The sequence below is a fragment of the Mobula birostris genome, chromosome 2 (genome assembly GCF_030028105.1).
Source record: "Mobula birostris isolate sMobBir1 chromosome 2, sMobBir1.hap1, whole genome shotgun sequence".
NCBI lineage: Eukaryota > Metazoa > Chordata > Chondrichthyes > Myliobatiformes > Myliobatidae > Mobula > Mobula birostris.
Window position 1 is genome coordinate 164,617,049 of NC_092371.1, and position 21,360 is coordinate 164,638,408.

Sequence of the window (21,360 nt, forward strand, 5' to 3'; positions counted from 1 at the left end):
CTTACTATCATTTAACAAAGGCAAATGATTAAGAATTTTGATGAGAGTGGAATAGAAATTGCTTCCTTTTGAGTCAGGATCTAGAAAAGGGCATAATCCTAAATGTGGAAATGGACCTTGTTTCTTATCTCCAATAAAATTAACAATATATTTTATAATTTCTCAGATAATTCAAATATTACTCATTCTTTGCTAACGGACTCACGGAGTCTGTCTTAGCTGACTCCTGATCAATCACAACCAGCCCCCACTACATAGTCGATACATATGCTTTCTAATAGGGCCTGAAATTGTGCCAGATGATTATTCAAATGGATTTTTATTTGAGTAAGAATTCAAGGCTTTCAAATTAATATTATATGAGGTATAATTCTTCTTGGAAACAAACATGCTTTTCTATTAAGTACTGTGTTTCAATGATTTTTATTTGTGCATAAACAACTCTCAATGAACATATGGAAGTAATGTAATGTGTGAATCATGGAATGCATGACTGACAGGCTTCCTAAGTTTTTTTAGCTTTAAGATACCCCCTTAAAGAAGTGTATTATGTATTCATTTTTGGAAGAGTTGTTTGCTAAATACTAACAGTGCTGAAGGATCATCACTATTGTAACATGATTCACCCTCTTTTAATGTCTGTGAAAAATATTTTTTCTCCCTCATCACACTTGAAAGTTTACATTCCCATAATTTTGTAAACCTTTAAAAACAGGATTAAAATTGACATTAAGAGCAGTTGTGGGCTCTCAGTGAAAGTTTAATGGATTTGTTTATTTAGGAGAGAATTGTGTCCTTTTTCCCTTTTTCCTTCACCCCATTGCTGGGATTTGTGGTTTTCTTTGTCCAGGTTCCCATGTTCTGTAATTCCTACACTGTACTTCCTTCCATAAAAATCATTAATTTAGATCCTCTCCTTCAGTTACTTCTGTTCTTCAATATGCCTTAGTATACATTCCAGTTGAACATGCCTTATGAATGCAAGTTTGCAAGTTCTCACTTTTCAGAATATCTATATATAAAAGATTTTTATATTATTTTCTAGCCAGGTGATGAAGGTGATACTGGACCAAGGGGTTTCAAGGGCAAGAGGGGTCCTCCCGGAGAACCAGGCAAAAGGGGTTCTCTTGGAGAATGTGGTCTACCTGGTGATGCAGGCTTGCCTGGGTTTTCTGGACCTGCTGGACCTCCTGTAAGTAACATTTTACATATGAAACAATGTGCATTTACATCATAATTGCAAATGGATTTTGAGTGAAAAAAAATATTCTACATCACAATATACAGAAGGGTAAATCAACATGGTAAAGAAATATATCTGCAATGAGATTATTTATATTATAAATATCCAATAAACCCGAGGTACAGCAATTGTTGTGATGGTTATAAAGGTTATTTGCCTAGAAGTTGGATCACCCAGCACAGTTTTTAAATGCTTTACAATTAAATTTTAATGTCTTGTGTAAATCATGAAAACATTTTTCTTTCCCCTTGGTCCAGTATCACCTTCATCACCTGGCTAGAAAATAATATAAAAATCTTTTATATATAGATATTTTCATCTTACTTATGAAGTTCAACAAGGCATTTCTGGGCATGACTGATACAAGTGCACTTTAGCAGTAAAGCTCACTGCACGCTTGCTAAGGAACGTTATTCACTGTGCATTGTTCAGTTTGAGCACTGCCACTTGGAAATGGGTTATATTTCTCTCCTGAAAAGTTGCTGGCCACCTACAGAGAGCAAATGACTACATATCATATCTGCTAAGTGTGTTCGGGAAGCCATGTTTAAAGGGTTAAAGAATAAAGATCAGCTTTATTTGTCACATGTACTTTGAAATATACAGAGAAATGGTTTGCGTCAATGACTTAACAGAGTCTGGGGACGTGTTGGAGGCAGCCGGTATCACCATTCTGGTGCCAAAATAGCATGCCCGCAACTTACTAGCCCTATGTAATGCATACATCTTTGGAATGTGGGAGAAAAACGGCACACCCAGTGCAAATCCATGCAGTCGCAGGGAGAATGTACAAACTCCTTGCAAAGGATGGCATTTGGGTTGTTATTTTAATTTGATATCATTAAAAAACAAGGTGGATGTGCCGGGTCAATACAGAATCATATTGGTTGTAAAGAGAACAGTGTGAACGAAAAGAAGGATGAGGAGAGGTTGAACTAAGTTTACAATCTTTATGTGGAAGTGTACACTTACAGTCAGCCTTTCCACATTCATTGCAGAATTTATGACTCTAGTTTGCATGAGCCACTATTAGCTAGTGTTCACCAAACAATATGAATAGAATTAATGATGAGGTAAGGGATACATTGCAGAGGGAACAGCCAACCCATTAAAAAATAAGTACTGTTAGAAAAATGGACTTTTATAGGAGTGTTATATTATTTACATTATTTACAGAGGGATATACAGTAATGCAAAACTAAGATTTTCTAAATTAGAAGTGGCATTCTGGCTGTTTGCTGCTAAGGCTGGAGCTGTAACTATACAACTATAAAACAGGCATCACACTGCACGTATAATATGGTGAATTATGTACAATTCTTATCTATTTTAGGGACTGGTTTTACCTGCCAGTCACGTGATTGAGGTCTGCAAAAGACTCGTTCTTGAACAGATATCACTATATACAAATATGGTGAGAAGAAAATGTATCAATGCTTGCCCTCTTTATGGAGATGTTCCCACAGGGCTTCCTGGACCGAATGGTGAAAAGGGACAACCTGGGAAATCTGTGAGTAATCAGAAAGTTACTGAAAATAAAATGTAAATGGCTATTTAGTGGGTTTTTGTCTTAGAAATTAAAATAACACAAGCTATAAATAAACAGTAGGTCAAGCAGTACCTGTGAAGAAAGAAATTAAGTTAATATGTCACATCAGTTTCCATCCTTCAGAATTGAGAATAGTTCAATAGTTCAATGAATCAACCATTTATTTCCTCCATAGGGGCAACTCTAACCCAATGAGTTTCTCCAGCACTTTGTGTGTCCAAAGTATCGCCTTTTTCTGCACGTTCAAAGCTTTTATTTTACGATCCTAATTTTCCAAAATCTGAAGAAAGGGCAATTCACCTGAAATCTTAGTCCAGATTGTCTCACTCTCCATAAATATTATCTGATGCTAAGTATTTCCAGCACCTGCAGTATTATCATTTGGAGGAGATAGTTAAGAATATAACCAAATACAGTTTTAGTAAGAAAATATGAACCCTCAGCATTTGGTTTCTCAATATAAAGTGACTTCTTGGTCAAACACCTCTGGTTAGTCTGTAACTGGGAACTTAGCTTTCAATAACCTGCCACTTAACTTTCTGTCCCAGTTTACTCTGACCTTCCTGTCTTTGACTACCTGCACTGTTCCAACAAGGCCAACACTGGCTTGAGGAACTCCACATCATCTTTGCTGGGGCACATTCTAAACTCACCACTAAATTCAACATTTCAGGTAATCGGGTTTTGCTTTCTTCTGGGGATATTCATTGATATTTCAATTACAATTTTTTCCTTTATTTCTTTTCAGTTTCTAACTGCTGGACTTAAAATAATAGTTACATTAACAACTTTGTACCCTGTCATTGACATTCTCTCCATCTCTCCCCCTTTCTGCACCTTAAACATGCTTTGTTTTCTCACTTTTTTGGTTCAGATGAAAGATTTTTGATGTTAAATATTCTCTGCTCTCTATCTCTCTGCTGATGTTGCCTGACCTGAGCACTGCTAGCCTTTTCTGTTCTTGTTTCAGTTTAATGTGGAGTTTAGTATTTTGTGATTAGCACGTCAATACTACAAAGCCTCCAGCTGAGAAAGTGAGAGAGTTTGGAACTGAATGCCAGGATTCCTTACACTGAGCATGCAATCCAGTAGCTGGGCATATTACTCTCCAAACTTTGGAGGTACACAAATTCATTAAAGTTTGAGGTCTTTAGTGATATGCAAAGCAGGAAAGGTAATTTACACTCAATGAAAAATAGGCAAAGAAGTAAACCTGCCTAAGATTTTTAATGAAGAGAATGGGTAGCCATCCAAACTCTAACAAACAAATATTTTTTGAATATACAGATCTATATTCTTTGTCCATATAGTCACTAGATCACAGTGGATTTTGGCTCGTCTTTTGTTTCTTACTCCAAGTATACTTGCAGCTCACAAGTTACCAGGATCCTTATTATGTTTCTGGATTTACAATAATGGAAACAAGGTGGCCAATGACCAACAAGGTAATTTTTCAGGCCAAATATCTGATTTTTGAGGATTAATCCATGTCCAACTTGAAATTTAGTTCAGAAGATCTTCCTATGTTGTCACAAATCTATGTACTTTCATTTAACAAAAATGAAACATGCTTTGCTCCATTTGTCACCACCCAGTTATAATTTATCTTCATTGGTCAAGTGATTCTATGTCCTGCCTTTTCTATGAACCCTGTGGTTAATTAGTATTTCTATCAATTTTGCTAATTTGATTTGAACATGGTATTTTTGAACTCTAATTAAACCATTCAAATTTGGTTTTAAGGGTAGGCCAGGAATCAATGGATATGATGGAGGAGGAGGACTAGAAGGGCTCACAGGAGCACTGGGTGATCCAGGGCTACAAGGGTCAAAAGGTATGTTTAGTTATAATTATTATAGATATCTAGTTTCTTTGTATATTTTATACTTTATACTTTATTGTCGCCGAACAATTGATACTAAAGCATACAATCATCACAGCGATATTTGATTCTGCGCTTCGTGCTCCCTGGAGTACAAATCAATAGTAAATATAAAAAATTTAAATTATAAATCATAAATAGAAAATAGAAAATAAGGTAGTGCAAAAAAAAACCGAGGCAGGTTCGGATATTTGGAGGGTATGGCCCAGATCCGGGTCAGGATCCGTTCAGCAGTCTTATCACAGTTGGAAAGAAGCTGTTCCCAAATCTGGCCGTACGAGTCTTCAAGCTCCTGAGCCTTCTCCTGTATCAGTATTTGATGTCACTTTGAAGCTTCATGTCATAAGACCATAAGACAGAGCAGCAGAATTAGGCCATTAGGCCCATTGTGTCTGCTCTGCCATAGCTGATTTATTATCCCTTCAACCCCATTCTCCTGCTTTCTCCCCATAACCTTTGATGCCCTGACTAATCAAGAAACTATCATCCTTTGCTTTAAGTACATCCAATGACTTGGCTTCCACAGCTGTCTGTGACAATGAATTCCACAGATTTACTATCCTCTGGCTAAAGTATCTCCTCATCTCATCTCTGTTCTAAAGGGATGTCCTTGTATTCTGTGGCAATGGTCTCCCCCAAATCAGGAAACATACTCCCTATCTAGGCCTTTCAATATTCAGTAAGTTTCAATGAGATTTCCTTCTAATTCTTCTAAACGCCAGTAGGCAAAGGCCCAGAGCCATCTAACGCTCCTCATACTTTAACCCTTTCATATCCAGGAGCATTCTCATGAACTTTCTCTGGACCCTCTCCAATGCCTACATATCCTTTCTTAGATAGGGACTCAAAACTGCTCAAAGAACTACAACAGTGAGGTTCATGCATCAGTTTGCTCTGATCTCATTAGTTTGATCACTATTGCTGTGAATATTTTCTCATCTGTTGTCTTCCTTTTCTCGTGCAAGGTCTTTACTCAGTATGTCTAAACATAATCCACCTCGTTTAAATTTTCTCCCCCAAAAATTTTTGCTCCTCAGTTGGCAGCAATAAAAATCATATTCAAAGAAAAAAAATCCTCTTGTGCCTTCAAGATACTGTAGTCACTGGATCTTAATCAGGATGCTGTAGGTGAGATACCTTGTAATCTATAAGTGAGTAGCTTTGGTCTGTGGTTAAATGTGAGATCAAGGAAGGTAATTCTGCTCTTCCCTACTCTATATTCAAGTCAACGTTTAACGAACTTGTTTAGTGATTCCCTCAAAATCCAATGTGCAGCATGCAGAACTATATGCAGTTACCAACACTGTTGACTGTATCAGGACAACATTATAAAGGTATATTGTATGCAAACAATTGCTTTAAAATTTGTCTGTATAATATATAACATGATATTGTGCAGACTAATATTAAACCACTTATTTGTATATATACATTGCATCAGTCTTCCTAGAAGCCTGGCCCTAGATGCCATTTTTTTTGTCATGTGTCAATATTGCTTTGCTCCGACTTCTGACCCTGCTGATCCTGTCTGGCACCTTAGAGACTACCACTGACCAAAGACTGACATGGCATCATTGTTCAAACTCTTTGCATCAAATATTTTGAGAATGAATGTATTTACCATTTCTCATAGATGAGCTAGGTTGCAATTCTATGAATGTTCTTCCAAGTGTCCTACTACGTACTTCAGTATTGCAATGAACTACTGCTCTATAGCTTCATTTTAGGTTGCTGGGCATCTTAATAAACCAAGCCAACTGAAAGAGCACTGGCATGACATGAGGAAGTGGATGGGAGTGTTGAAAACCTGAGGAATGCATAATACCATTACCATTTGTGGAGAACAGGAGTTAGCATTTCAATTGATTTGTAGAAGCACTTGATCCTAATTTTTTTAAATTATAATCATATACATAAGAAATTAGAGCCTTGTTAGCCTAGGAACTACATAAGGAAGCTAAGATTGGTAAAACCATTCCTAATTGAAAGGCTACATCTCTCACACATCCATTCCACTTATGCTAGATCACAAAACCAGGGTAGTTTTATTGGGAGTGACCACTGCATAAATCTTGTCAAGATGAATTCCCAACCACATGAGGATGCTCCTTTCCCTCATTGCGAGCAAAACAATTGCACTGATCATTGACTTCAGGAAGGGGAGAAGACAGTGCACGTGCTCCCGTCTTCATCAACTGTGCTGAGGTTGAGAGCTTCAGATTCCTAGGCGTGGACATCACCAATAGCCTGGCCTGGTCCAGCCACTGCTAAGAGAGCATCACAGAAATTAGCCTCTTCTCCACGCACCCGGATCAAAGCATAATCAAACACCTTAGCCACTCCAGATATCCTCCTTCCCATCAGGCAGAAGATACAACAGCCTGAAACCACATACAGTACCACCAGACTCAACCACAGATTCTACCCCACTACTGAATTGTTCCCTAGTATAATAAGATGGACGCTTGATCTTACAATCTGCCTCATTGTAATCTTGCACTTTATTGTCTATCTGCAATGCACTTTCCCTGTAGCTGTTGCATTTTATTCTACGTTTGTTTATTAACTTATCTTGCACCATCTTAATGCACAGTGTAATGATTTTTTTCTGTATGAACAGTATGCAAGACAAGCTTTTCACCACACCTTGGTACACATGACAATAATATTCCAATTCCACCTTAATTAGAAAATTCTCTGCAGTTTGCTAATCTCAAAGTAGCAAAAAGTCTTTGTGGTAAAAGGTCTCGCAGTGAAAGTTTCACACGTTTATCACATTCCAGGTGAACATGGAGATCCCGGTGACAAAGGTTCTCAAGGTGCCGGGCTCTCCGGATTTATAGGAGCACAGGGCTCAAGAGGTAAATCTGTTTCATGAATTTGTATTATGTATTAAAATAGCTTCTGGTTTAACTTGGATAAGGTAGTATCATATATAACAATTGGCTGGACCAGCACATGTTCGACTAGGGGAAAACAACTCCTGGCCCCGCCAAACTCAGAAATCTTGTTTGTGTGGATGCTGCGTGATGTGTTGCCCGGTTACAAATCTGCAACGTAAAATATCAAACAGTACACAATATGCGATTAAACAATTGATTGTTATAATTCTTAATTTGACTATATGGTTAGTAAAGAAACAAAAAAAGAAAAGGGCCCATTCTTATGAAACAGTCTACTGCGCATCGTTGGAGCTCTCTGTTCTTTCATTTGTTCCCATTGACCTCCAAGCGTAGCTGGCCCTCGGACCGTTGCTCCTCAATCCACTCCGTCCGGTGGTCTTCCAACTCTCTCCATTCGCGTCCTCTCTCTCCATCGCTCCCTGACAAAAGAAAAACCCGGCTCCCAGACACACAAGAAAGAACAACATTTCTCCCATTGGTTAACATACATTACAAAGTGCCGTTATCTCTAGCCATAACCCAAACATTGCTGTTACAGAGAAACCATGACCGTAACAGTGGAACATTACATAAAAGCCATTACATTAGCCTTGGCAGTGAAACCTTACAGCGTGTTACACATAATTCTACATGAGTAATTCAATTACAATAAAAGTAAGCCAACCATTAAGGAAAATTATCAGAGCAGGTCCCAGGTCATGAACTTCACCCCCTTAATTTATAGGTGGTATTTGGCATCATTCAAATACCATCTATAAATTTGCTGACGATACAACCATTGTTGGTAGAATCTTGCGTGGTGACAAGAGGACGTACAGGAGTGAGATGTGCCAAGTAGTGGACTGGTGTCGCAGCAACAACCTGACACTCAACATCAGTAAGACGAAAGAGCTGATTGTGGACTTCATGAAGCGTAAGACGAAGGAACACATACCAATCCTCATAGAAGGATCAGCAGTGGAGAGAGTGAGCAGTTTCAAGTTCCTGGATGTTAAGATCTCTGAGGATCTAACCTTATCCCAACATATCGATGCAGTTATAAAGAAGGCAAGACAGCGGCTATACTTCGTTAGGAGTTTGAAGAGATTTGGTATGTCAACAAATACACTCAAAAACTTCCATAGAAGTACCGTAGAGAGCATTCTGACAGGCTCCATCACAGTCTGGTATGGGGAGGGGGGTGGGTCCACTGCACAGGACCAAAAGAAGCTACAGAGGGCTGTAAATTTAGTGGGCTCCATCTTGGGTCCTAGCTTACAAAGTACCCAGGACATCTTCAAGGAGCGGTGTCTCAGAAAGGCAGCATCCAATATTAAGGACCTCCAGCATCCAGGGCATGTCTTTTTCTCACTGTTACCATCAAGTAGGAGGTACAAAAGCCTAAAGGCACACACTCAGCGATTCAGGAACAGCTTCTTCCCCTCTGCCATCTGATGCCTAAATGGACATTGAACTCTTGTACACTACCTCATTTTTTTTTTAAATGTATAGTACTTCTGTTTATTGCACAACTATTAATCTAATCAATATACGTATACTGTAATTGATTTATTTATTATTATTTTATGTTTTTTTTCTTCTATATTATGTATTGCATTGAACTGCTGCTGCTAAGTTAACAAATTTCACGTCACATGCCGGTGATAATAAACCTGATTCTGATTCTAAGTAGGTCTTCATTAAGTTAAATATATAACTTTTAGAGTTCTCCCTTGGGATCACAAAACGCTCCACCTTCCTGGCCTTCCCCACTTGAATCTCATGTCCAATCATTACAGGGACCTTCATTAATCTCTCATCCGATTTTTGTTACCACCAAACTTTTTCTTATCTACCCCTCATCACTTTCCTAACTATATTCAGAATCAGGTTTACTGCCATGAAATTTGTGTTTTGCAGCAACAAAACAGTGCAAGACATAAAAATTACTATAAATTACATACTAAATAGTGCAAAAAATGAAATAATGAGATAGTGTTCATGGATGATTCAGAAATTTGTTGATGGAAGAGAAGAAGCTGCTTCTGAATCACTGACTTTGGGTCTCCAGGCTGCTGTACCTCCTCCCAGATGGTAGCAATGAGAAGATGGCATGTTCCAGATGGTGATAGATGCCATCTTCTTGAGGCACTGCCTCTTGAAGATGTCCTTAATGATGGTGGAGAGAGTTGTGCCCATGATGGAGCTGGTTGAATCTACAAATCCCTGCAGCCTTTTTTCGATCCAGCGCATTGGAGCCTTTATACCAGGCAGTGATACAACCAGAAGGGTTCACGCCCAAAACGTCGACTCACCATTTCCACGGATGCTGCCTGACCTGCTGAGTTCCTCCAGCGTGTTGTGTGTGTTGCTTTGACCCCAGCATTTGCAGACTATTTTGTGTATACAACCAGTCAGAATGCTCTGTAACATATATCTATAGAAATTTGCTAGAGTCTTTGCTGACATACCAAATCTCCTCAAACTTCTAATGAAGTCGAGCTGTTGGCATGACTCCTTTGTGATTGTATCAATATGTTTGGCCCAAGTTAGAGCCTTCAAGATGTTGACATCTGGGAACAAAGTTGCTCATATTTTCCACCGCTGACACCTTAATGAGGACTGGTATGTGTTCTCTTGACTTCCCCTTCCTGAATTCCACAATAAACTATTTAAGGCAAAGGTTGATAGGTTCTTGATTTGTCAGGACAGCAAAGATTATGAGAAGAAGGGAGGAGAATAGAATGAGAGGGATAATAAATCAGCCATGGTGGAGCAGACTTGATAGGACAAATGGCCGAATTCTGCTCCTATGTTTTATGGCCCTATAAATTCCTTGTCTTGCTGATATTGGATGCTGTTGCAATACTACGCAGCAATGCATTATCAATCTTTCCATACCGATTGCACAATCAGTTCCTAAATCAGCTGAACCCAGGTCAAACAATCTGCCACATGATGCTTCAGAAGTTCGTCACATGTTCATCAAATGCCAAGGTCTTAATTTCCAACCATCATACCTCCCATACTTGGAGCCCTGACTCCTAACTGCAAGTTAGGTGAAATCAAGACAGTGGATGCTGTCTACATGGACACTTGATAAGGTCCCACATGGATGGTGGTCAAGAAGGTTCAGTTGCTTGGCATTCAGGATTAGATAGTAAATTGAATTAGACATTAGCTTTGTGGAAAAAAAACAGTAGTAGTTAAGGGTTGGCTTTCTGACTGGAGGCCTGTGACTAGTGGTGTGCCAGAGGGATCGGTGCTGGGTCCCTTGTTTGTCACCTATATCAATGATTTGGGTGATAATGTGGTTAACTGAGTCATCAAATTTGTGGATGACACCAAGATTGGGGACGTAGTGGATAGCGAGGAAGGCTATCATGGCTTGCAGAGGGATCTGCTTCAGTTGGAAAAATGGGCTAAAAATTGGCAGATGGAATTTAATTTAAGTGTGAGGTTTTGCACTTCGGTAGGACCACCAGAGTAGGTATTACACAGTGCACAGTAGGGCACTGAGGAGTGTGGTAGAACAAAGGGATCTGGGAATACAGGTCCATAATTCATTGAAAGTGGTGTCACAGGTGAATAGGGCTGTAAAGAAAGCTTCTGGCACATTGGCCTTCATAAATCAATGTATTGAGTACAGGAGATGAGATGTTATGTTGAAGTTGTATAAGACATAGGTGAAGCCTAATTTAGAATACTGTGAGCAGTTTTGGTCACCAGCCTACAGAAAAGATGTAAATAAGGTTGAAAGAGTACAGAGAAAATTTACAAAGATGTTGCCAGGTCTTGAGGATCTGAGTTGTAAGGTAAGATTGAATAGGTTAGGACTGTATTCTTTAGAACGTAGGTTATTAAGAGGACATTTGATAGAGGTACACAAAATTATGAGGGGTAGACATAGGGTTAATGCAAACAAGCTTTTTCCACTAAGGTTGGGTGGGACTACAACCCAGAGGTCATGGGCTAAGGGTGAAAGATGAAAAGTTTAGGGGAACATGAGAAAAACTTCTTCACTCAGAGGGTCATGACAGTGTGGAATCTGCTGCCAACACAAGCGGTGCACGTGAGCTCGTTTTCAATGTTTAAGAGAAGTTTGGATAGGTACATGGATAGTACGGATATGAAAGGCTACAGTCCCAGTATAGGTCAATGGGAGTAGGCAGTTTAAATGGTTTTGGCATGGAGTAGATGGGCAGAAGGACCTGTTTCCATGCTGTGCTTCTCTATACTCTAAGTGATATCTTAATTTCTAAATTATTTACCTTATCCTTATGTGCAAAGAAATTTTCAGTTTTATACTAAACATTTTATAGATAAGACCATAAGAATATAAGACACAGGAGCAGAATTAGGTCATTTGGCACATCAGGACTGCTCCACCGTTCATCATGGCTGATCCTTTTAATTCCCCTCCTCACTCCCTGGCCTTCTCCCCATAACCTTTTATGCTGTGTCCAATCAATGACCTATCAAACTCTGCCTTAAATACACCCAATGACCTGGCCTCCACAGCTACCTGTGGTAAACAATTTCACAAATTCACCACCCTCTGGCTAAAGAAATTTCTCTGCTTCTCTATCCTGAGTCTGTGCCCTCTTGTTCTAGACTCACCCAACGTGGGGAACATCCTTTCCAGATCTACTCTGTCTAGGCAATTCAACATACGAAAGGTTTCAATGAGATCTCCCCTCATCCTTCTAAATTCCAGCAAGTACGTACCCAGAGCCATCAAACATTCCTCTTATGATAACCCTTTCATTCCCAGAATCATCCTTGTGAACCTCCCCTGAACCTTCTCCAATGCCAACACATCTTAGATGATGAGCTCAAAACTGTTCACAATACTCAAGGTAAGGCCTCATCAGTGCCTTATAAAGCCTCAGCATCACATCCCTGCTCTTATATTCTAGACCTCTTGAAATGAGTGCTAACATTGCATTTGCCTTGCTCACCACTGACTCAACCTGCAAGTTAACCTTTAGAGTGTTCTGCACAAGGACTCCCAAGTCCCTTTGCATCTCAGATTTTTGGATTTTCTCCCCATTTAGAAAATAGTCTGCACATTTATTTCTACTACCAAAGTGCATGACTATGCATTTTCCAACCTTATCATTTCTAGCCTTGTGCCTTTTCTAATACGTATTATTTTTCTTGCTATTTACATGCATAGGTGAGCATGGAAAGCCTGGATCAAGCTTACCTGGACAAGCGGGACAACAAGGTCCACGAGGTCACACAGGGCGACGAGGCCCAAGAGGATATCCAGGACATAGGGGATATCCAGGTGTCTGTACGACAAAAGCATGTGATTAGAATCCATCATTATTCTGGATCATAATGCATTCTACTTCCAGAAAATTTTTGGAATTGAACATAGAACAGTACAACACAGGAACAGGCACTTCAGCCCATTATGTTTTGCTAAACCAATAAAACTAGTAATCAAATGCTCAACTAAACTAATCCTTTTTGCCTACATAATGTCCACATTCTTCCATTTCATGCATTCATATGCCTCTCTGAGCCTCTTGAATGCCTCTATCATATTTGCTACCACCACCAGCCATGGCAGCACATTCCAGCCACCTAGCACTTCCTGTGTTTTAAACAAAAAACTTCCCTACACATTACCTTTGAACTTAACCCTCACAAATTAAACACATGCCCTCTGATATTAGACATAAACACACTGGGAGAAAGGTACTGGCTATCTACTTTTCATTGCCTCTCTCAATTTTATACATCTGATCTGCCTTCAGCCTCTGCTGCTCCAATGTAAACAACCCAAAATTGTCCCACCTTTATAATACATGCCCTCTCATCCAGACAGAATCCTAGTAAACTTCTCAAAAGCCTCCACATCCCATAATTGGGCAACTAGAACTGAATACAATACTCCAGACTAACTAGACTTTTATAACATTGCAACCTAACTCCCTGACCCCTGAACTTAATTCCTCAACTAATAAAGGTGAGCATGCCCTATGCCTTCTTTCATAACCTGTCAACCTGTGTAGCCACTTTCAGAGAGCTATGAACTTGGACCCCAAGATCCCTCTACACACCACCACCTTGAAGGGTCTTGCTATTGGCAGTGTACTGTGCTTTTACATTTGATCTCCCAAAGTTCAATATTTCACATTTGGCTGGGTTAAACTCCATCTGCTATTTCTTTGCCCAGCTCTGCAAATGATCTATATTTCAATTGATCACTATCTTCGTCAGTCTTCTATATTATCCACAATACTGTCAATCTCTGTATCATGGGCAAACTTACAAACCTCTATATATCTGCAGAGCACCACTAGTCACAGACATTCATCCAAAATAAATCTAATCAACACCAATGGACGCACCAATTCTGAATCCAAACAGCAAATATACTGTGGATCCCACGCATCTTAATCCTCTGGTTGAGCCTCCCATGACCGAACATATAAAATGCCTCATTAAAATCCACGTAGACAACACCCAAAACTTCAACATTGTCACCCCTTGCCTATCAAGCTGACTGTCCCTAATTAGGCCATGTTTTTCCAAGTACATATAAATCCTATTACTCCAGTAATTTCCCTACCACTGAAGTGAGACTCACATATCTAGTTTCCTTGATTAACACATCTCTTGCCTCTCCCAATAATTTGGGAGTGTTTCCCATCAGGTGATGGGGACTTATCCACCTTAATGTTCTTTAAGAGACCCAACACTACGTCTTTATTTTGAGATGCCCTAGCAAATTCATGAGAGGAGAAGATGGCAACGCAACGCGGCTCGCAGCGGCCACTCCGGTGGTGATGTCTGTTATTTGTCAAGTAGGGTACCATGCACAATCCTGATTTGATGGTGATGGACGTGAGAGCATGAAGGAACATCTGGTGAAACTTCTGAAATGCTGCCTGCTTCGCTGCTGCTGCTACTGTGTGATCCAGAATCTCCGGAGGGGAAGGCCCCGAGTCCTAGGCTTTGCTTGTTGCTTGGTGGCCGGGGCGGGGTCGAAGCGCTCGGCAGAGGATGGTGCTCGGTGCTCTGTGTCAAAGGGCTGGTCGGAGGCTCAAAGTTTTCAGACGGACTCAGAGTCCGCTACGGTCCGGTACTTCCAATGGTGCTGCATCAGCAAGTTTGCAGTGCTTGGAGGTTCATGGCAGGGAGAGTTTCTCCCTTCTACCATCTGCGTGAGATGATGAGGCTATCAGGACTTTGAGACTTCTTTACCATGCCCATGGTCTGCTCTTTATCAAATTACGGTATTGCTTTGCACTGCTGTACCTATATGTTATAATTATGTGGTTTTGTCAGTTCTAGTCTTGGTTTGTCCTGTGTTTCTTGTGATATCATTCTGGAAGAACATTGTATCATTTTTTTAATGCATGCATTTCTAAATGACAATAAACAAGGACTGAGTGTCCTCATAATCTAAAAAAAATTAACATACTCCACACTGATCTCTATCCTCCACATCCTTCTCATTGCTAAATACTAATTCAAAGTACTCATGTTCCCTCTTTTATTCTTGAGTGGTCCTACCTGCTCCCTAATTATCCTCTTGCTCTTGACGCACGTCTGGAATATCTTGGGGTTCTCTTTACTCCTATTTGCCAAAGGCTTTCCATGGCCCCTCCTGGTTTTCTTAATTCTCTTACTGAATTCTTATTTGGCTTCTTTATAATCCTCAAGGGTTCTGTTTGATTTCAGCTTCCTAAACCTTGCACAGACTTCCTTTATCTTTTGATTAAATTCACTACCTCTCCTGGCATCCGAAGTTCCCTTAACTTGCTCTTCTTTCTTACTATTACCCTGACTATTACCCTGTGTAGTTGATCTTTAAATGCCCTCCATGTCAGATGTGGATTTGCCCAGATTCAGCAACTGCCAATTAACTCACCCTAGTTCCTCCTGTAATTTGCCCTGCAACATCCATACTTATCCGTACCTATAGCTACCTTAAAATTTAAGGAGTTGTGATCACTGTTCCCTAACTTCTCCCACTAAAAAGTCAGTCAACTGGCTGTGTTCATTTCCCAACACCAGATCCAGTATGGCCCATTCTCTCTCGATGGACTATGTACATTTGATTTAAGAAACCTTCTTGGATGCACCTAACAAATTCTATTAAAACAGCTTACATTTGCATAAATTTCTTGCCAAAATACTTGAATTCAGAAGAATCTCAACAGTACTCCATTGTTGAAACAAGAAAGTTGTACCTGGTGTGACCAACTTGAATTTTATAATTTGTTCTACATTGGTAATCTAGTTTCTTGATGTTTCTTTGTACTATTTCTAGAAAGAAAATAGAAACAGAATGTGCGATAGTTTCCAAAATGTTTGAGAAGTTCACCATTAATATAAAACCAATGATAAAACTAAAGATGAGTCAAATAAATATTCTGCTGTAAAATTCAAAATAAACATTCTGGATCACCACATGGATGTTCATTGTTCTAAAATTGGCTTAAGACTATTGTGGCATTGACTTATCAGCTATTTAGCAAATTCATATGGGAGATTGGATAGTTTGGAATTAATTCATGTATATAAATTGCATATTGGACTACCCTACTGAGCGCTAGAGACAAAGGAAAAGTCTACCCTTGTGACTAAAGAGGCTGTTGCCGACATTCCCAATATCCACTTGCTGCTGAATCACTGATCATTTCAATGACACATTGTGAAGATTTATTATGGCACAGAAGAAGCCTACTCTGCTCACTGCATCCATGCTAGTGCCCAAAGCAACCTCATCAATCCTATTGTACTACAACTTATTCTCTTTCAAATGTCCATCAACTGCCTTTCTTAATTCTTTTACCACTTAGCTACGCTCAGCAGCCAACCAACCTACCAGCTCATCTTTCAGATGCTGGAGGAAATCACAGCACCTGGTAAAAACCTATACAATGTCATAAGGAGGATGTGAAAACTCCACTCAGAGAGAACCAACTCAGGATTGTACCTAGATTTTTAATAATTTTTTTAAGATGCCGAGGCAATGCTGAACATTAAGAAATTATGACTGTTGGTACTGTGTTTTACACCGTGGCCCCTAAGGAATGCTGTTTCATTTGGTTGTATTCATGAGTATTCATGTATGGTTGAATGATAAATAAACTTGAACTTGAACTCAGGATTACACCTAGATTCCTGGAGCCATAAGGCAACTGTGCTAACTTTTGTGCCACTGTATTTCTCCTATCATCAGTCATATTTGGGTTTTGACAATTAGCTTTGTAAAAATGAAGGATTATTTATTGAGATATAACATGGAGTAGGCCCTTCTGGCCCTTCAAGCCACGCCACCCAGCAATGCCCTAATTTAATGCAAGACTAATCACGGGACAATTTACAATGACCAATTAACCCACCAACCACTACACCTTTGAACTATAGGAGGAATCCAAAACACCCAAAGGAAACCCACGCAGTCACAGGGAGAACGTTCAAACTCCTTCAGGTAGTGGCGAGAAATGAACCTGGGTCATTGGTACTGTAAAGCATTGTGCTGCCCTTTGCTTAAGGATATTTGCTTAACCTATGTCTTGGAGTCATAGAGCACTACAGCACGAAACTAGCCCCTCAGCCCACCTAGTCTGTGGCAGCCTACTTCTGCCTAGTTCCATATATCTGTATCCAGACCATAGCCCTCCATACTTCTTTCATCCTTGTAACATTTAATTTCCCTTAAATGGTATAATTGAACCCATATCTATCACTTCTGCTGACAGCTCATTCCACATTCACACCACCCTCCAAGTAAAAAAGTTCACCCCCCCTCCAGATTATCTATACTCTTCATAATTTTGTATACCTCTAAGATCTACTCTCATCCTCCTGTGCTCCAAAGAATGAAGTCTTAACTTATTCATCCTTTTTCTATAACTCAGGTCCTCAGGTCCCTGCAACATTTCTTGCACTCTTTCAAGCTTATCGATAAATTTCCTGTAGGTCGGTAATCATAACTGCACACAGTACTCCAAATGCAGCCTCACCGGTGTCATACAATTTCAACATCACATCCCAACTCCTGTATTCAGAGCCCTGATTTATCAAGGCCAATGTGCCAAGAGCTCTCTTTACAACACTATCTAACTATGATGCCACTTTCAGGGAAATTATACAAGAGGTGAAGTCAAATAATTTTTTGGCACTATCACTTGATTAATGGGAGCTAAGTTTGGTATCCTTTGATATAAAGGGAAGTTTAATATTCTCACAGAATCTAGAATTTGAGCATTCTTGCAACTTACACTGAATATTCAAGAAAAGTAAATATTAAGTAAATTGTTTTATTATCACATGTACCAATGTACAGTTTAAAAACTTTGTTTTGCACACAATCGACACATCATTTTGTCAAATCAGTACATCAAGGTAATATCATGGAAAGCAACAAGATGCAGAATATAGATCTATAGTGACAGAGAATGTGCAGTGCAGATATACAATTAGGTGCAAGTCAATGATACGGCAGAATGTAAGATCAAGAGTCCGTCTTATCCTCTTGTATGAATAGCTGAATAGAAGCTTTCCTTGATCCTGATGGTATGTATTTTCAGGATGTTTTATCTTCTCCCCTTTGAGATGGGGGAGAAGTGGTAATGTCCAGAGTCTTTAATTATGTTGGCTGTTTTACTGAGGCATAGAAACATAGAAAATCTACAGCACAATACAGCCCCTTTGGCCCACAAAGCTATGCCAGACATGTCCTTACCACAGGGATTAAGCCTCTCCACTGAAATGTTATCATATTCCCCAATTAAGAATCAACATCGGCAACTGAAAGGAACCAGGCATTTAACAGCAGTGTACCCTCAGCACCATTTAAACTGGGCTTCCCTTATTCATCTTACCCCGTTAATCGGAACCAAGCATAAACATCAAGTGCACTACGTGATCCACAGAAAACAAATAGCATACAGCAGGAAAAAGTAATGTTTACACCATCATCACCAAATGATCTAAAATACATAGATGGCTTTCATTGTAATTGTATTAATAATAAAATATTAAAATGGAGTAGATTTTGTAAATATCAAATTTTGTAGATATTGGAGATATAAAGAACTACACCTTCTTACCTAACATCATGCAATTCACAATTAATTACAGTATACTTGCTATCCATATTTCCCATTATTCTGTACATACCAACTTTATCTGAAGGACAGAAAACCCTTAAACTCATCACAGATCTCATCAGCAATGCTGAGGTAGGGCCTTGCATGATCTAATTCAGTTACCTGGCAGGCTAGAAAAAAGTTAGTCCAGAAAACTGTCAAGGAAAACCTTGATATGCTTCCATCAAAGTTCTCCAGCTTTTCGAATGTTTTTATGTATCCCTATCCCTAAATATCTAAAATTAAAATAAAATCATCAAAATCAAATACTTTAAAATAATTATAAATATTTTACAATTAGCAGAAAAAAAACTAACTTACCATTAGGTTTTTAATCTTCCTACAACCAAGTGAAACCAGTGTCAGGAATGTTAGGCAGAACTCTCAGTGATGAAAACTATCTGGGAATCTCAGTAATTTTGTACTTTACTACTGGACTCCATGTGAAGTCTGGCTATGGTGTGAACTGTCAGATTCACTGACAGTTTGGTATTTCTGTTTTTTGTTGACCATATATGACACCCCCATATTACTTGCAGTCATGCAGGTATATGCCAGATATTCTTCATCTCTTTCTATTTTTATATATTTAAATTATGAGGATAGGTTTGCATTGCATTTTATGATGAAGATTCAAGAGTGATCTGTGTTTGTGTTAAACATTGTCAATGGATTCACTGGTACAACATTATACTAAAGATCCTCCTTTTAACTGTGGTACATCTCCAGGAGCTGAAATATAAACTTCTGTTCCCATTGTTTCTTAGCTGGACAGGAAGTATTAACTCAAAAGTTTCTTCCAACTATGTGCCTGCTGCATAGCCAATTAAATTGCCAGCCAGAACTCCTTTGCTTGTCTGTTAACCACATGCTGAGTCCATTCAAGAACAAATCCAACTTGTCATCTGTGACTTACTAGGAATTATTTATTGCCTTAATAACCAACTTGCCTGTGTTACCTTATAATAAATTTTGAAAAGTTTCTGATATATTTTTCAAGAAAACACATTGAGGCATCCTTTAGTCTAATTTGTTCCAGTGGCTTTAGCATTTGGATAACTGAACTATTGTGACTTAAGCCTTTAATTAAGTAAACAATACTATAGTTCAAACAAAAATTCATTAAGACCAAAAGACCGTAAGACATAGGAGCAGAATTAGGCCATTGGGCACATTGAGTCTGCTCCACCATTCAATCATGGCTGTTCCTTAATTCCTCTCCTCAACTCCACTCCTCAACATTCTCTCCATAACCTTTGATGTGGTGTCCAATCAAGAACCTATCCAGCTCTGCCTTAATTACACCCAATGATCTGGCCTCCACAGCCATCTGTGGTGACAAATTCCACAAATTCGCCACCCTCTGGCTAAAGAAATTTCTCCACACCTCTGTATTAAATGGACGCCCTCTATCCTGAGGCAGTGCCCTCTTCTTCTCCATCTTGTTTTATGGCAGTTGGCACCCATCGCGCGTGCACGTGCGTGCGCACGCTCTCTCTCTCTCTCTCTCTCTCCCTCTCTCTCTCCTCTCTCTCTCTCTCACACCCACACCCTAACCTGCACTTTATCCTCCCATCTTTGGCCATCCTAGTACCCTATTCCTGCTTATCCATCATATCCTATAAAAAAAAACCCTGTACCCCTTAAGAAAGCTAAAAATACCGACCTGTTCTCTCTCACCCAGGCCCAGCAATCCTTTTAATGTGAATTCCTGCACCCCAATTTCATCAGATTAATTCTCATCATCTCTCTCTGTATCCCATACTTCCTGCAACTCAGAACTACATGTTCTACTGACTCCTCTTCCTGACATTCCTCACACAATCCTGTCTGGTGTTACCCTATCATTTTCAATGTTTTGTTTAATGCACAGTGCCCCAGCCTTAACCTAGTCCACACAGTTTCCTCTCTTCTGTATCCACTATCTACCCTAGTACCTGCAACACTCTTTTGTATTTGATATAAATGCCTCCCTTTCTCCTATCTGTCCCATCTTTCTTGCCACATTTGGTTGATTTTTTTCCCAGATTACACATTTAACCTCTGCTTTACTGATACTAATGTGCATTTCTATACTTTCTTTCTTTTAACACCGTCTTTGCCAACTCATCCACCCTCTCATTCCCCTTCAGCCCTACATGTGCTGTAACCCATAGAAATTTTACCTGACCCCCCCCCCGATTTGCAATTCTTGTGACTGACTGAAGGACTTCATAAAGTACATCTTGCCAACTGTTTGAGTGAAAAGACCTTAAACTTGCTAGAACTGAGGATGAATCTGAGCATATCAACACTTTGACTTGTCTAGCTTTCTCCACCCATCGCAACACAAACAACACTGCCAGCATCTCCACTGTATACACCCCTAACTTATTAGATGTTCTTCTGCTGATTCCAATTTCTTTTGCTGGTATAGCCATTCCAAACCCTGTCACTCCTGTTTCAGGTTCCTTAGCACCATGCGTATAAATCTGAGTATAATCATTGTACTTTTCCATCACATTAGTTAAATGCACTTACCAAATCAGTTTTATATTTTCCTTTCCTTTTTACCTCTAACAAATACTAGTCTATGTCAGGCCATACAAGCTTCCATGAAGCTACAACCGGATAAACTACCGAAGGACTTATCCTTAGATCAAACACTCCACATTCTTTAGCAATATAATTCCCTACCGGAC

The 21,360-nt window shown here is 39.4% G+C and overlaps 1 long non-coding RNA gene across 1 annotated transcript; it reads left to right on the top strand.

The window, feature by feature from the left end:
* Positions 1 to 2,661: 2,661 nt before the first annotated feature.
* On the top strand, positions 2,662 to 7,536 carry LOC140209716 (uncharacterized). The gene is made up of 3 exons (XR_011889054.1): positions 2,662 to 2,753; positions 4,536 to 4,626; positions 7,458 to 7,536. It is a non-coding gene; the product is annotated as an uncharacterized lncRNA (long non-coding RNA).
* Positions 7,537 to 21,360: the final 13,824 nt, after the last annotated feature.